Source organism: Phoca vitulina, unplaced genomic scaffold (genome assembly GCF_004348235.1).
Source record: "Phoca vitulina isolate PV1807 unplaced genomic scaffold, GSC_HSeal_1.0 scaffold4, whole genome shotgun sequence".
NCBI classification, from domain to species: Eukaryota; Metazoa; Chordata; class Mammalia; order Carnivora; family Phocidae; genus Phoca; species Phoca vitulina.
The window spans coordinates 16,782,715-16,798,979 of record NW_022589707.1 but is presented as its reverse complement, the minus strand read 5'-3'; the positions used below and the strand labels follow the sequence as shown (position 1 = coordinate 16,798,979).

The window sequence follows — 16,265 nt, the reverse complement described above, 5'->3', positions numbered from 1 at the left end:
ATTCATTTGACGGGCAGGGGAGGCTTCATCAGACTAAGCCACTCAAACTCAACTCCCGCCTCCAACCCCTGCTTTTGCCATAACAATCGCATCTGCTGAAAGCCAAGGGCATTGTCAGAACAGACTGAACACCCATGCCTGCAAGTTCAAAGGTGTCTGTCCCCAGAAGTCTCATCCAAGATGACATCCTGGGACTGGTATTTTGTGACTCCGGGAGAGTCCCCAGGGCGACCCGGGTGCCCTGATGCTGTGGACGAAGGACGGTGTTAGGTCGCGTGGGCCCTCCCCCAGTAAGCATGGAGGCTTCATAACGTGTCAGACTATCTGATTGCACCTCGATCACCGCAGGAGACGAAAATGCTCCAAGGTCAAGGAGAATCCAGGGAGGCATTTGCCCTGAAGGGGAGACGGTGCAGGTTCAAACAGCCCCTTGCCTGGGAGCACATTGCAGTTCTCCCAGCTCGGCTGGCCTCCCTACAAATCCCAGGTAAGAATTAGGCTGTGACCTTGGGTGGGTGGAGGGAGGGAATACACTGGGATTTCTGCTGCCTGCCTGCTTCCTGGGGCTCTCAGCTCCCTCCTTCTCTCTTCTCCCTTCAGGTCCTGGCTCGGCTTCCCCATGGAGCAAGCAAGCTGAGCCCTGGAGGGACACCCACCCTCCCCTCCTGCCCTCCTGCCCCAAGGCTGCAGTCTCCTTTGGATCTTTTTGCGGTCTGGGCTTGCTGTTCCTCTCAACAGTAGTCAGGAAGCCCTTACCCCAAAAAGTATCTGCGGGAGGCCTTGTCTACAGGGGGGACGTCCCCCCAAGGGCTTCAGGTGGATCACAGACGAGGGACAGCAACAAGGGAAGCCATCAACTTGTCTGTCCCCTAGAGCCGCTGGTTGGCCTCAGGAAAAGTGCTGAGCCTCTCTGTGCCTCGGTTACACATTTAATCATTCATCTGTGTGCATTGTCTAGTGGGAGATTCCACAAGCTAAGAAAGAACACAAGAGTGGCTCAATTAACAGTGTGGACGCTGTGTTGGTGGCTTAGCTCTCAGCCTGCTGTCCTCCATTTGTAGACCGTCTCCCTCTGGGATCCTTTTGGGGAATTACCTCTCCCACCCCGTGGGCACTCCGGGTGGGATTGTCACTCAAGGCATCTTGCCTTCTCCTGTTCTCCTTGGATACGAGACCCAAGGCAGGCCTGGGAATGAGAATCGTGTGGAGAGAGGCAAGACTGGGAACCCAATGATCCCAGCAGCTGTGCTGAGGAGAACACTGAGCTTGTGCGTCCTTCGTCCCCTGAACTGCCCAGTGTCTGCCCTTCCTTAGCCTGGACCTTCAAGTGCCCCCTTAAGCTGGTGAACCACCCCCAAATCCTTCCAATAACATCCTCATTGTTCTAGTTAAGCAGTCAACACTGTTGCTTGCCTCGGGATACAGAGACCTCTAGGGACAGGAGGTGGGATTGCTTACCCTGGAGAAGGAGGGGACAGGCTGGCCTGAGGGACCTGTTCTCATCCTTAGGGGAGGCCCGCTTGGTGTCAGCCCCCAGGGGGCAGGGGACGGAGCAGAGGGCGGGGACCCCATACAAGGCCTGTGTTAGGGCCCAAGGAAAACATTCCCAAAGGTGAGAACAATGTTGGGATGAAGGACAGAGCAGGACCTAACACTGTGGAGAAGTTTAAAATAAAGGAACATCCAGGAAGGATCTTCACTTTCTCAAGGAGGGAGAGGATGCGTTCTGACAACGGCAGGTCACTGTGGCTCAGCTGTCCCTCCTGCCAGGTGCCGGCTGCCTGGAGATCAGCACTGCAGTGAGGCCATGGTAGGTCAGGGATGGCCACGCAGACCTCCATCTCACCTCCCGCCACCGGGAGAGGGCCCCGGGGGCCTGCGTATCCTCTGCCCAGGAAAGGCCGAGCTCCTCTACCCCTCCTTCTCTGGAATCCTCCTAGCCCACCCCAGTGGCTGCTGTGCCTGGGCAGTCCAAGGTGAGGGGCACAGTGTCAGGCCGCCCCGAGCCCATCACCGGGTACAGGTCACACCAGAGCCACGGTCCGCAAGAAACAACGCAGCTGGGAGGTGCCTTCCCCATGCAGAAGCCGCCAAGGGGCAGGTCTAAGCCAAGGCCAACACGTGAACTGGTGTGTGGCCCACACTGAGTTCCAAGGTGCTGAAGGGGCCTGAGTGGGGGCTGTGGGCTCTCAGGAAGGCGGGCTGGGTGGATGGGCCGAGCAGCAATTACAGGAGGTGTGGGAGATAAACTCAGCCCCCACCTGGGAGCAGCCGGACACCAGTGGGAGAAGGCCGGATGGCAGCAGACGAGGACTGCAGGGCCCACCGGTGCCTGTGTCTGACGAAGCCCCTGCCCCTGGGGCCACCCTGACCTCCCTCCCCAACCCGGCTGCAAAGCAGGTCTTGATCGGCCACCTGCCCCACAGGGGGATGTGTATGCAGCTCAAGGGCGGCATCGTGTGGTCATAATGGGTAGTGCGTCCCACCGCCTCCAAAGAGCTCCAGTCATAGGTCCCTCCAGCCGTGTACAGTCCCACCCTGGGCTGGACTCTGATCTAGCCTCCTACAGATCTTCCCACAGAACCAGAGCTTCTTTGAGGAGCAGTCCTGAGGGGCGCAGAGCCTTAGAGGGATGGTGGAGAGAAGAGAGAGAGATGGAGGGAGAGAGGGCGAGGGGGAGGGGAGATGGGAAGGAAAGGTTCCAGGAGGGAAGGAGCCCCTCAGTGAGGGTGTCTGCACCCCAGGTCCGTCTCCTGGGTCTAAGCCACCTTCCAAAGGGACTTTCTAGGTGCATGTCTAGGTGCCTAGCCCCTCCCTTGAGCCCCTCAAGCTGCAACTGAAATCTCCTGCCACCCTAGGGGACTTTCCCCCCTACCCCCGGGGAAGGGGAATGGGGCCCAGGAAGAAGGTGTCATTTAGAAAAGGTTCCTGTTTCCAATGTTAATGCAAAGGACCTGAACTTCAGAATCAATCAGATCTCGATACAAATCGCAGATCCTCCCTGTATTAGCTGTGTAACCTTGGGAAAGCCCTTTACCTTCTCTGCTTCTGTGTCCTCATTGGTAAAATGGGGATATCATCCCCACCTTACAGGGGTGAAGAGGGGCCGCTGTCAGGACAAGGAGTGGTCACTACCCTATCAGCTCCGGGGAGGTATCCGCCTGCTGCCTGTGCATTGCGACATCTTTCTGCACGTGTGTGCATGTGTCCATCTGGCAATAGATGGTTTGATTGAAACTGGCCATGGTTGCATGCCCCTATGTAACCCACCCAAGGAGAGAGGAGGTGTGCTGAGAGCCTGAGTACCGTGGCCAACACCAACAGGGTTGGAGTAAGTCGACAACGATGGGGAAGGGGGCTGGGGGGCATAAGGCTGCTAGAGCTGGAGGGACAAAGGCTGAGGCTTTGGGAGACAGAAGGGGAAGGGGGAAGTAGCACGGAAAGGGTGAAAGAAAGTCAGGAAAGGAACAGAAGAAGGGAGAAGCGCGCATGGCAACGTGGGACGTCTCTCAGGGGGCTGTGTCCCCCTCTCGGGGGCTGTTCGAGGTGCCAGAGCAGCGGCACCCAGCCAGGGTGCCACTGAGCCACACCGCTCGAGTGTCCTCGCATGCGTCTCCTTCCTTCTCCGGGCTGCAACTTCTGCACCTGGAAAATGAGAAGAATGTGCTGGCTTCTTTCTCCCAGCCATCTCCTCCTCTCCCAGCCCCACCTCCCAGGCAGGCCAGGATGGGGGTCCCACCAGCTGTCCTTGGGGTAGGAGCTGTGAGGGCACCGGAGGGTGTGCCAGCCGAGGGTGGGGGCAGGCTGAGCACGAACAGGCTCTGGGAGGAAGGAGTCAGAGAAATTATCAGCGATGAAGACCTATAGGTTTCCCCAAAGTATAATTTGAATAGAAATGTCAAGCGCACCTGGAGTTATTATAGCCTGTAATCCTAATGACATACAGTCCTATATACCAACATGATAATATCCCGAGTGGGTATGGCAATGCTGCTCGCATTAATCCTGCCTTTCTCCCCCATGGGTTTGCTCATCCCCAGCGCCTACAGAGCCTCCTTTGTTCTTCCCAGAGGCAGCCCGTGCAGATCTGCCTAGGTAGACACAGTGGGAGGATCAACATGCTCCCAGAATGGAGCTGTTGTGTCACGAGTAGGGGCATGGACAGTGTCATTTGGTGCTTTCATTTTTTAAAAAAGATTTTATTTATTCATTTGAGAGTGAGAGAGAGAGAGTGTGTGTGTGTGTGTGTGTGAGAGAGAGAGAGAGAGAGAGAGAGAAAGAGCATGAGCAAGGGGGAGGGGCAGAGAGAGAGGGAGAAGCAGACTCCCAACTGAGCAGGCAGCCAGATGCAGGGCTTGATCCCAGGATCGTGAGATCATGACCTGAGCTGAAGGCAGACGCTTAGCTCACTGAGCCACCCAGGGACCCCTGGGGTGTGACCTAAGTCCCCTAGAAGCTACTGAGCCCCACCATCAGCCTCTCTTCTTCCCCACTCTCCCTCTCTAGCATCATTTCCTTCTCTCAGTCCTCCTTCCCCATCTCCTCCTCTTTCCTAGTATCTATGCCTTGTTCTGCAAGGGACACCCTCAGACACAATTCTTTTTCTGGAGCCCTTGGGGTTAGTGGGTACTCATCCTGCTTGCTATGCTCCTTGGCTGCAGGGTTTGGGGCTGGGAAGGGGGAGAGACTGTTGCATGAAGTGGGAGCAGCATGGTTAGGGGTTGGTGGGCAGGGGGCTTTCAGAATAGGGCACAGAACATCCAGGCCAGTGCACCACCGCAGGATGGACCCTGGGCTTGTTTTATCTACAGCGTAGCCCATGCCAGTCCCTAGGACTTAAAGCCAAGGTTGCACAACTCACACAATCCAGGAATCCTTTCCCAAATCCCATGTTCAGCCTTGTAGAACAGCAGTTCTGGAAGTGTGGTCCCTGTACCAGCAGCTTCAGCATCACCTGGGATCTTAGTAGAAATGCACCTTCTCAGGCCCCACTGCCAAGGGTATGCTGGAGATGGTTTGTATCGCCTTGGGAGACCCAGTTGAGTGCATTCCCTCCCCATCTCCACATTTAGTGACAGTCACATTGAGGGCTTAAAATCAGCCATCGTGGGAATATTTACACCATGGGAATTGGCAGACACCGCAGATCAGGGCTTATTTTTCTTTCCGGGAAGAGTTTCCAGCACACCATTGGACCTCGTCCACACCTACTGAATCAGAAACGCTGGAGGCGGGACCCAGCAGTCTGTGTTTTAATAAGCTTTCCAGATGAACCTGATGCACAGTCAAGTTTGAGAACCACTGTTCTAGTTGGTTAGCACGGGTGGAATCATGAGAGAGATGGGAAAAAACTAGGGGGTTGGGGATAAAAAAAGGGGGGGGGGGAGACGTTGGGTAGCCAAAAAGTAAGGCTTTGCAAGGAAACTTTGGGGAAGGTGAAGGAAGAAGAAAGTAAACCAGACAGTGGGCCTTCCGTCCCAGCAGAAGGGCAGCCAGGCACTTGGCAGGAAGCCTTCCCGGATAGAGATGAGCCCTCCAGCCCCGGCACCGGGAAGAGGGGCTGAGGAGGTTCAGGTGCAGCCTATTTGGAATGCTCTGTTTTTCTCAGATAGCTGGATGAGGGAGACGAAGTCAATCACTCCAAGTCACGAGATCAGGAGGGCGTGGAATAATTGGCTGGAAAAATGCCCCTCCAGATGATATTTCTGCAGCTCAGAAGACATTGACAAGCAGTTCATTGCAGATACAAAGAAGGGAAATTCTGAAAAGTTTCCTTCACAGAAGAGATGGAAATGCAAAATCACAGCACCATATCCATTACTACTCGTGTAAATGTGTGCAAAATGCCATGGGAGACTTCTTTTCCTTTTTCCAATGTTGAAATATTTCAAGCATACAGAGAAATATAAGAAGTAATATAACAAAAGCCTTGCAACCACCACCAGAAATAGCAAATATTAACATATTGCCACTTTCATGTCGGATTCTTTAAGATTTTATTTATGCATTTATTTATTTATTTATAGCACATGCGAGCAGGGGAAGGGGCAGAGGGAGAAGGAGAGAGAGAATCTCAAGCAGATGGACGCCAAGCTGAGCACAGAGCCCAAAGTGGGGCTTGATCTCACGACCCTGAGATCATGACCTGAGCAGAAACCAAGAGTTGGTCACTTAACCGACTGAGCCGCCCAGGCGCCCCTCATGTCGGATTCTTTAAAAATAAAAATAATAATAATAATAATAATACAACCTTACAGACACGGCAAAGTCCCCTTTGCCTCCCTTTTCCTTCCTCCAAAGATGCAGGAGCTATCCTAAAATTGATGGATATTCTTCTCATAATGTGTTCATACTTTATCACATATGAATTACTCATAAATTATACCTAGCAATGTTTTAAGTGCTTCTCAATTTACGCAAGTGGTGTCACACTGAACCTATTATTCTGGAACTTGCTTTTTTCACCTAACATGATGTTTCTAAGGTCTGCTTGTGTCGCTGGGTGAAGATCTAGCTCATTCTTTTTAACTGATGAATAACATTAAACTGTACAAATAGACCACAGTTCATCCATTAACCTACTGATGGACATTGAAGTTATTTCTAATTTTTCCCTTGTCACAAATTATTCTCCAGTGAACATCCTTGAGCTTGTTTCTCTAGAGTATGTCCCTAGAAGTGCTGCTGCTTACCCTTGGGAGAACACATTCCCAGTTATATACATGTTGCCAAATTGCTCACAAGCTTGGCTGAACCAGTTCATACCTTCACCAACATGGATACGATACATCCTAACATGTTCCTTCTTCCATGTGCTCTTGGGTTGTATGCTTTCCTGAATGTAAAAGCAATTATAAAGATTTTTCTAGTTCATTTCTGACCTTTCTCCTCCTACCTTTACTTTCTCTTAAAGGCTTAAGTTCTTCAGACATGAATTCTTCCGCCACCAGGGTTTTCCAGATCCTGAACCCAGTGGCCCAGAAGAAATGACTGGTATGTGCATTGTAAGGTGACGTTCTGTGTGTGTTCGTTCATGTGTGTGACTCTGTCTGTGTCTGTGTGTGTAGCTCTGTACCAAAGCCAGCAAGAAGATGGACTGGGAAGGGCAGGTCTTTTACGGTGTCTTCTCAACAATGCATAAAACCAGGAGAAGAGTACCCAGTGCGACTTAGAATCTACTCTCATACTCCAGGTCCTTTCCTCCCCCTCTCTTATTTGGTGTGGGTTAGGGAGAGACCTGTCCCAGGATGTCACCCTACTGCTCCATCCTCCCTGCTCCCTGATCCCCACCAACCTCCAAATACTTCCTAAGCCATGGAAACACATGGGAGAGGGAAAGAGGGGTGCTGCGTGAGGGAGGGGCAGTCCCATGTGATCCATCTGGGGGAAAGGGCTGACTTTTTGGCCCTGAGTCTAACAGCTCTCTGTCCATGCCAAGGGCTGCCTCCTGCATCTGGGCCTGTAGGATTGGGAGAGCTGCCAAAATCCTAGACGGGGCAGTGACAGAGGACAAACTAGATCCTGGCCACTGACCCTGACCCTCAGCCCAGGGCCATACAGAACCGGTCTGGGGTGCCTTCCCTCCTGGGCCCTGAAGCAGGGAGCCTTCAAGGCCTCTGAAATAGACTTGAGAAGAGGGGGATAGATTGAAGGGACCACCACAAAATCACCTGTCTCACACTAAAAACATTTCAAGATGCAGGACCCCAAGGTGAGGGAAAAATTTCCAGTCACTGTTCAGGGGAAGTATGGAGGGCCCTGATCCAAGGACTATTTTTGAGTGGGATTTTTTCCCCTCAATACTTTATTTCTTTTTTTTTTTTTAAAGATTTTATTTATTTATCAGAGAGAGAGCACAAGCAGGGGGAGTGGCAGGCAGAGGGAGAAGCAGGCTCCCCACTGAGCAAGGAGCCGGCTGCGGGGCTTGATCCCAGGACCCCGGGATCATGACCTGAGCCGAAGACAGATGCCTGACAGACTGAGCCACCCAGGGGCCCCTTACCCTTAACACTTTAAACAGTGTTTGTTTGTAGGGGGTACTGTGTTTATCCCTTTTCAAAAATATGAAGCCCGAAACCCTTGGCTTCCTTGTTCCACAGACTCTTTTGGCCCTAAACAGCTTGCCCTTATGGGCAACAGGTGGCTTACTTCAGGCTGGAGGACATCCGTGTGCCAAGAAGTTCCCAGCAGAGACCTCACCTCTGAGCCCTGGTTCACCAGCCAATGAAGATGAACGGAGGTGACGTCAGTGCATCCTGTTTCCCAGCCCAGCCCAGCCCGAGAGGATGGGACCAAGTGAGGAAAAGAGCCAATGTAAGTGACGGATGCCATGAGCGATGTTGGTAAAGAAGTGGGGTAAGTCAAATGAGTCAGCACCAAGTTTAAGCAATGAAAATTGCACCACAGGGTGTTTCTCAAATTCTTGTCTACTTTTAGAAAATATGCAATACCATTCAGTTGAGCGTCTTGATTCTGAAATAGCTACAGAAAATGTTAAAAATGCTGTGGGTGCACTAACACACACAATAGTTAACAATGGTGCTGCGCGCCCCTCAGCAAATCTTTAAGGCTGGCTGTTCTTAGTTTCCTCATCTGTAATATGAGGGGAATGCGTGAAAAATGTCTCTGGAGATTCCTTCCAGTCTAACATTCTGTGATTTGGTATTATGCTTACATTCTTAATTCCCAGGCTGGGTGTACACAATGCCAAGACCACAAGTCAATTCAGTTAGTGTGGACAAAATGTCCTCTCCAATCAATTCTTTGGCACAGTGTCGATAAAACAACTGGTTAATTGACACAATTTTTTATTTCACAACTGGCTTCTCTGGCATCTTCTCGACCAGTCCCTCCAGGGGGGTGTCCTGACATGCTGCATGTCTGGAGCAGTTATAAGGTGTGTCCCGGGCAATTCTCTATTACTAATGAACTACTGAGGTTTTGAAATGATTGGTGAATTTTTTATCAATTAGAAGAGAGTCAATGTATCCCTATGATAATGCCTGTGTCACTCACTTGCACTCTGATGTTCTGCCCTGTAAGGAAGGAAAAGGGGTGGACTTAAAGCTTCCAGACAGGGATTGCCTGCAGCCCTGAGCCAAATCAGGGATGCCCAGGGGAGGTTGTCATGTGTCGTGCATGTGAGTATCATCCATCACCTGGAACGTGGCATTTGAGGACGACTGATAGAGACTCCTGATACATAGTTAGACAGCGAGTCACTGGAGACCTGGGCCCTGGAACAATCTGATCTAGATGTGGACTGCTGCCAGTATCCCATGATCCAGCTGCAAGCCAATGGAGAAAGCAAGCATTGAACAGAGTACAAAATGAAAGGCCTGTCTCTTGATCCAAAAAAACATTATTTCACCATAAGCTGCTCATAGCTGGGGAGGGGGAAGGGGTGTGAAATAATGTTTACTGAGCATGTACGCGCCAAGTCCTGTGTCAGACACTCATGGCAGGTTTCAGTGCTACCCGCCGTGTAACTTTCTGTTCTCGGCTGTCCAGTGGGATTTGCACTTCCTCCCCATTGTGGTTTGGAATATTCATGTAATACTCGGGCCAGTGAGTTGTGAGTAGAAGCGATGTGTGTCAATTCAATGCCGGGGCATGTAAGTGCTAGTTTTAGACCCTCCAAAGCTTTCTCTCCCTCTACCATGGGGGCTGGCAACAGACAGTGGCGTTTCCATTATCAGCCTGAGTCCTGAGGGGCTGGGGAGCAGAGCCCCCAGCCAACTGTGATGCATGTGAATTACACATCACATGGGAGGATATCACAAAACTTGGTTGTGGGGCGCCTGGGTGGCTCAGTCGGTTAAGTGTCTGCCTTCAGCTCGGGTCGTGATCCCAGGGTCCTGGGATGGAGTCCCATGCCGGGCTCCCTGCTCAGTGGGGAGCCTGCTTCTCCCTCTCCCTACTGCTCCCCCTGCTTGTGCTCTCTATCTCTCTGTCAAATAAATAAAATCTTAAAAATAAATAAATAAAACTTTTAAAAATAAAAGCCACTAAGATTTTAGGGTTGCTTGTTACTATAGCACAACCTAATTTTATGCTGACTGATACAATGTTTTATATTACATAGTAACATAGTGAGAAAATGTGAGAGCTTTTGAATTAAAAAGACTTGACTGGAATCTTAACACTTAATGACCTTGAACAAATCCATAACTTCTCTGGGTCTCAGCTTCTTCATCTATAAAACAGTAGCGACGATTCCTATCTCATGATGTTATTAGGTTTGGAAATAGTATTTATAAAGTACCTAGCACAGGAGTTGGCACAGAGTAGATGTTCAACTGTAAATTATTTTAATTTCATTAATTCCTCAAAATAGGCCTATGAGTAAACAGAGACCACAGGAGTATAAGAGAAGAGATAATTCATTATTGATGTTTCGAATGCCATGATATGTTATGGAGAGCCCTGTGAATGTGTGAAGTTATCCGTGCCCATCCGCCCCTGAGCTGAGAGAAGCTCTAGAATGGAGAGGTGGCCCCAAGGATACCATTTCCAATTTAGCCTTTCTGTTGCCAGAGGAAAGGCAGATTTCACCTACAGAAGTGATTCTTGATACCTTCGGCATATAAAATAAAAATATGACAGGGGTGTAGGCTAGTATCACTGTTAACGTCACTGAAGCTTGTTATCCCACCAAGCAAGGTGCCAGACGAGGTCTTTCCCAAAGGTCCAATGAGCTAAACTCTTCTCTCAAATCAACGTATTAGTAGCATCATGCCCACTTCGCCAGCTCAGCCAGGACCCAGGAATAATCGGAAGAGCAAAATGCAGAGGAACGGAGAGGAGGAGAATATACATGGGGCGGGGAGGGGGGAATTGAGGGGCCCTTTCCCTCCTCCTGCTCCCCACCAAGCCTGGCCTGATACAGCAGCAGGGGCATGACCGGGCGGGAAGTGGGGGGACCATCCCTTCCCTCCCCACACTGGTCACTCTGAAAACCATTCCGTTCCTGAGCCAAAGCTTGCTACAATTCCCACTCATATTCAACTCAGTGGAGTATGATGCCTCCAAACCCCGTTATCTCCAAGGTCTGCTCCCAGATCTCTTTTCCTCTGAGATGCTACACCATGGCCACAAACTTGGTATTACGACCTACGTAATGTTTTACATAACATGGTAACACAGTTACTCTGGAGCCCTGTTGAGTTTCTCAATTCTGACTCTGGGACGGAAGCTCTCTGGACATATCCACATACATGGCGTGCAGATAGTCAGGGCCCCAAGGAAGACCTGATGACCCTGTCATCAGCAGTAGGTCAGACAGGAGGCAATGGCTGACACCCCACAGTCCTTGTTGAATGAAAAATAAACAGATGCCCAGTTCCAACAAATCACATGTTTGGGCAGCTTTCACACCAGCCAACAATCTTCCCCTGACTTGCTCCCAATTAACTTTTGACTTTTCCCATGAAGACCCAAGGCCCTGTGAGAATTCCCACAGCCAGTGGAGTGACTGATCTGCAGCAAACGGGTGATTCTTCTAAGAAGCATGTATTAGATGCACGTGGATCTGCGCTCAGAGGTTTACAGCATCCTAGGAATTGAAATAAGATTGTGACACTGGGTCCTGGCAGGGCCAGTCAACCTCATCGTGATCAAGATCTCAGATTGCACCCTGATCCAAATTAAAATCTATGAAATGGCTTCCGTGACCATGAGCAGAATAAACAGTGGCTTATGGGAGCCAAGTATAAAATATTCAGGAACTTTGTGAGTCAGTTTTTAAACCATTGATAGCTTGAAATCTATTATGGTAGAAGTATTTACACCATGAAAATTGGCAAACTACAAATCAGAGCCGGCTGGCTCCCTTCCTTCCTCCTTCCCTCCCTCCCTCTCTCTCTCTCGCTCTCTTTCTTTCTTTCTAGAGCTAGTTTACCAAGGTATACATGGCTTTTTTTTTTTTTTAAGATTTTATTTATTTATTTGTCAGAGGGAGAGAAAGAGCGAGTGAATACAAGCAGGGGGATCGGCAGGCAGAGAGAGAAGCAGGCTCCCCAATGAGCAAGGAGCCCCATGCGGGGCTCGATCCCAGGACCTCAGGATCATGACCCGAGCTGAAAGCACATGCTTAACCGACTGAGCCACCCAGGCATCCAGGTATGCATGGCTTTTTGCAAAGCCATTTCTTTCACTGGAAAAACTATGCGGCGCCTGGGTGGCTCAGTTGGTTGAACGTCCAATTCTTGGTTTCAGCTCAGTTGTGGTCTCAGGATTGTGAGATCAAGCCCCACGTCGGGCTCCGTGCTGAGCACGGAGTCTGCGTGAGACTCTTTCCTCTCACTCTGCCCCTCCCCTCATTCTTGCTCTCCTGCTTTGGCTCTCAAATACATAAAGAAATAAATCTTTTTTAAAAAATGAATATTCATTGGAAAAGCTATTCCAGGGGTAGAATAAAAGAAATCAGCTTTGTATATGGGAAGAACATAGCCCTCTAAAACCTTAGACCACTATGAGGACTAAAAAAAAGTAATATTGATAAAAATTTTGACCAGATAAGGGGCTGTGGTTTCAGTCCCTCTGTTGAGATGGTAAATGGAAAAGCTCTAGCTGACGTGAAAACAATTACATGTAAATGCTGGGTGTTATAAAGCTGCAGGAGTGGGCAGAGGCGCTGTAGGAAGCCTTCCTGAATTCTCAGGAGAGCAGTGGTCTTCCACGGCCGTGGATGGCAGGGAGCCGTCTCTAGCGGCCAAGCCTTGCAGAGAGGGGCTGACACCCGGGACCCCCCGACGGACCCGTGCTGTGGGGGCTGTGCCGGGAGGGACACAGAGCTCTGAAGCATCTATGGTTAGACTGCGTTGTGTCCCCTCAAAATTCCCACAGTGGAGAGCCCCAACCCCCGATGTGACTGTATTTGGAGATAAGGCCTTTAAGAGGGTAAAGTTAAATAAGGTCATAAGGGTGGGGCCCTACTCCAACAGGACGGGTGTCCTTACAAGAAGAGAGAGTGACACCAGGGGTGTGCACACCCAGAGGAAAGGCCATGTGAGGGCACAGAGAGTAGGCGGCCATCTGCACTTCTCACCAGACATTGACCCTGCTGGCACCTTGGGCTTAGACTTCCAGCGTCCAGAACTGTGAGAACTGTGAGAATATGAATTTCTGTTACTTAAGCCACCCAGCCTATGGTGTTCTGTTACGGCAGGCCTCACCAACTAACACAATCTACAACGCACATCGCCTGTTTTCTGGTTTTGTCTGCTTATTGGTCAATTTTGCAGCATAAGACACCTTTCCATAATCCTTCAGACCCTCTTGACCCTGCCTGAGATTCTCAATGGTCCCAGTGACCCAACTGTGATGCCAAAGGGTACAACCCCTTTGGCTGAGTCAGAACATTGGCAGATTACCATAGTGGGGAGACAGAGGTTGAACACGGGAGAACTCCGCTCCATCAGCCTCTAGTTGTAGGATTGTGGGCAAACTTTCATCCCCTCTGTGTCTCCGTGTCTTCACCTGTCAAATGGGGGCAAAAATATTATCCTCCCTTATAGGATTATAGTGAGGAGAAAACAAGATAACGTAACAACAAGCCCATAGCATAATGCTCTGTGAGCCCTCCTTCCTAAGGCCCAGGCAGCCTGGGGTGCAGCCTGGAGGGGAGCCGAGTCTGCTGGCCGTGGTGGTGGTGGGGGTGGGGGGTTTACCTGGGAGGGCAGGGTCTCTCCTCTCCAGGGGACCTGCACTGTGGAGGAGTAAGTTAGCTGGCTGGGGCGGCCCCTCTTGGCACCAAGACCTGCCCCCCGTTGAATTCTTCTCTCTCCTGATTGTTCCCAAACAGGACGGGAACGTCCTCCTCTGGAGAACACTGTGTATCTTAATAAATAAGATAATGAAGTAAAAGGTTCAGAGAGAGCCTGGTTCTCAGCATGCACTCATTAAACATTAACAATTTCGATCTACTCACTTCCCACAAGCAGTTTTCACCTCACCCCGCAGAGCAGTTGTGGCCACAGGACTGAGGCATAATTTGGACCCTTTTGATAAGAATGGCACTGAGTAACTTTATCAATCAACTTGGTTGGGCTTTTCTTTCTTTTTTTTTAAGATTTATTCATTTAGGGGTGCCTGGGTGGCTCAGTCGTTAAGCGTCTGCCTTCGGCTCAGGTCATGATCCCAGGGTCCTGGGATCGAGTCCCACATAAGGCTCCCTGCTCAGCGAGGAGCCTGCTTCTCCCTCTCCCACTCCCCCTGCTTGTGTTCCCTCTCTCACTGTGTCTCTCTCTGTCAAATAAATAAAATCTTAAAAAAAAAAAGATTTATTCATTTATTTGAGAGAGAGAGAGAGCAAGCAAGCCCATTTGGTAGCAGGTCCCTGCTGAGTACGGGGAGCCCCATGCGGGCTTGATCCCAGGACCCTGAGACCATGACCTGAGCCGAAATCAAGAGTCGGATGCTCAACCAATTGAGCCACTCAGGCGCCCCTGGTTCAGCTTTTCTAAGGGGAATTATGGAAAGGTGTTTTACACTGCAAAATTGATCAGTAAGCAGACAAAAATAGAAAACAAGCAATCTGTGTTGTAGACTATGTAGACTTTGTTCATGCCAAAGGCTTCTCCAAGCCTTCCCAAACATCTGGGATTAAACAGGCTGAAGCACCCCCCCTCTCCGCTGCCGCCGCCAAAATGACCCCAGCCAGGGTGTAGTGAAGCCCAGCAGTGGTCCTTCCTGCCATCCTAATCTTCCTCACCACACCGGCTATGTGGCTTTATTGAACTCCACCCGGCTTGCCTCAGGGCTCTCGTGTCTCGTGTCCTTCACTATGAGACTTGTGACCTGGGAGGGAATAGAAAACAAAGCCTGCCCTGACCAGGACAGGAGAAGTAGGTTTGCAGCAGGAAAGGGTTTCCCTTACGGGTGGTCTGGACCCAGGGGAGTTTGCCTCACTGAGTCAAACTCAATGAGCTGCCACCTTTGGGCCCTGTCCCTCCGTGCCTGACACCCCGGGTCAGACTGAAAACCTCTTCCAGACCGTCAGCTCTTCTAGCACTGCTGTTTTCGTGTCCCCGGGATCATGCTGAGCGCACAGGGATGCTCAGATAGAAGTCACTTTTTGCTCTGTGTCACCTTCGGGTTAAAAGTCTTTAAAAGCCCTGTTCTGGGATGGCCTGCTTTGTACCTACAGAAGAGCAGGCTTCGCAGAGTCAGATGACATGAGGGGTCAGTTTACAATCTAACCTTATCAGGGACCTGGTTGCCAAGGGACCTTTCGATGGAGATTAGAGATTCGAGATTAGAGATTAGAGATAACGAACTCAGCAAAGAGCTGAGACTGAGAAAGGAATTCAGGTAAGGAAAATCTTCCTGCTGATTCAGAAAAAGGCAGTCACAAGTGTCGAATATTCTGGAAATCTCACACCTGACTATAATTTACTCTCTCTCTCTCTCTCTCTCTCTCTCTGCAGACTACAAGGAAACAGGGCTAAGACACAAACAAAAACACAAGAAACCAAGCCTTCTTCTGAGAAGTTATAAGAGGTCGGGAGAGGTCCTTAATTAAACATCGGAGATCAAGGCAGGAGAAAAGCTCCCACCAGGCCTCTTGACAGATCCGATCAGATTTGGCACACAGCTAAGAAAGTTAAAAGATTCAGGGTCGATGAATTCTCCCCAAGCCTAAGGCAGACCAGGATTACACTAAATAAAGGACGGCAGCATTGGTAATGAAGATGCTGGTTTACACTTCGGTGCTGGCGTTTCTTTGGATCTAACTCCAACTGCATATCCTGTCTTAAAATAATATTTTTTCTTCTTTGTTCTTGGTTATTTTAACAAAAAGCTCTATTTTAATTATTGAAAGAACACCAATGCCACTAAAAAAGCACACTTCAGGGGCGCCTGGGTGGCTCAGTCGGTTAAGCCGCTGCCTTTGGCTCAGGTCATGATCCCAGAGTCCTGGGATGGAGCCCCGCATCGGGCTCCTGCTCAGCGGGAAGCCTGCTTCTCCCTCTCCTCTGCCCCTCCCCCAATTCGTGCGCTCTCTCACTCTCTCTTTCTCAAATAAATAAATAAAATCTTTAAAAAAAGAAAAAGAAAAGCACACTTCAGTTCCTAATGCTTTCAGGGAACCAAGCAATTCAAGCCCGGCTATCCGGTGGCAGTTTGTTGTAAAAGCAGAGGCGAGGAGCCTCAGGGGACCTAGACGATCGCTAGATGTGAACCCACAGAGTTCTGGTAAATGCCATAATGCTTGACCAATACTTATTAAGAAACCCCACCCTGGAAGGGACTAGATGTAAAAG

General features: G+C 50.1%; 1 long non-coding RNA gene across 1 annotated transcript; it reads left to right on the top strand.

The window, feature by feature from the left end:
- The first annotated feature begins 6,267 nt into the window (after nucleotides 1–6,267).
- Nucleotides 6,268–15,796, top strand: LOC116630802. The gene is made up of 3 exons (XR_004299017.1): nucleotides 6,268–6,993; nucleotides 8,100–8,313; nucleotides 15,429–15,796. It is a non-coding gene; the product is annotated as an uncharacterized LOC116630802 (long non-coding RNA).
- Nucleotides 15,797–16,265: the final 469 nt, after the last annotated feature.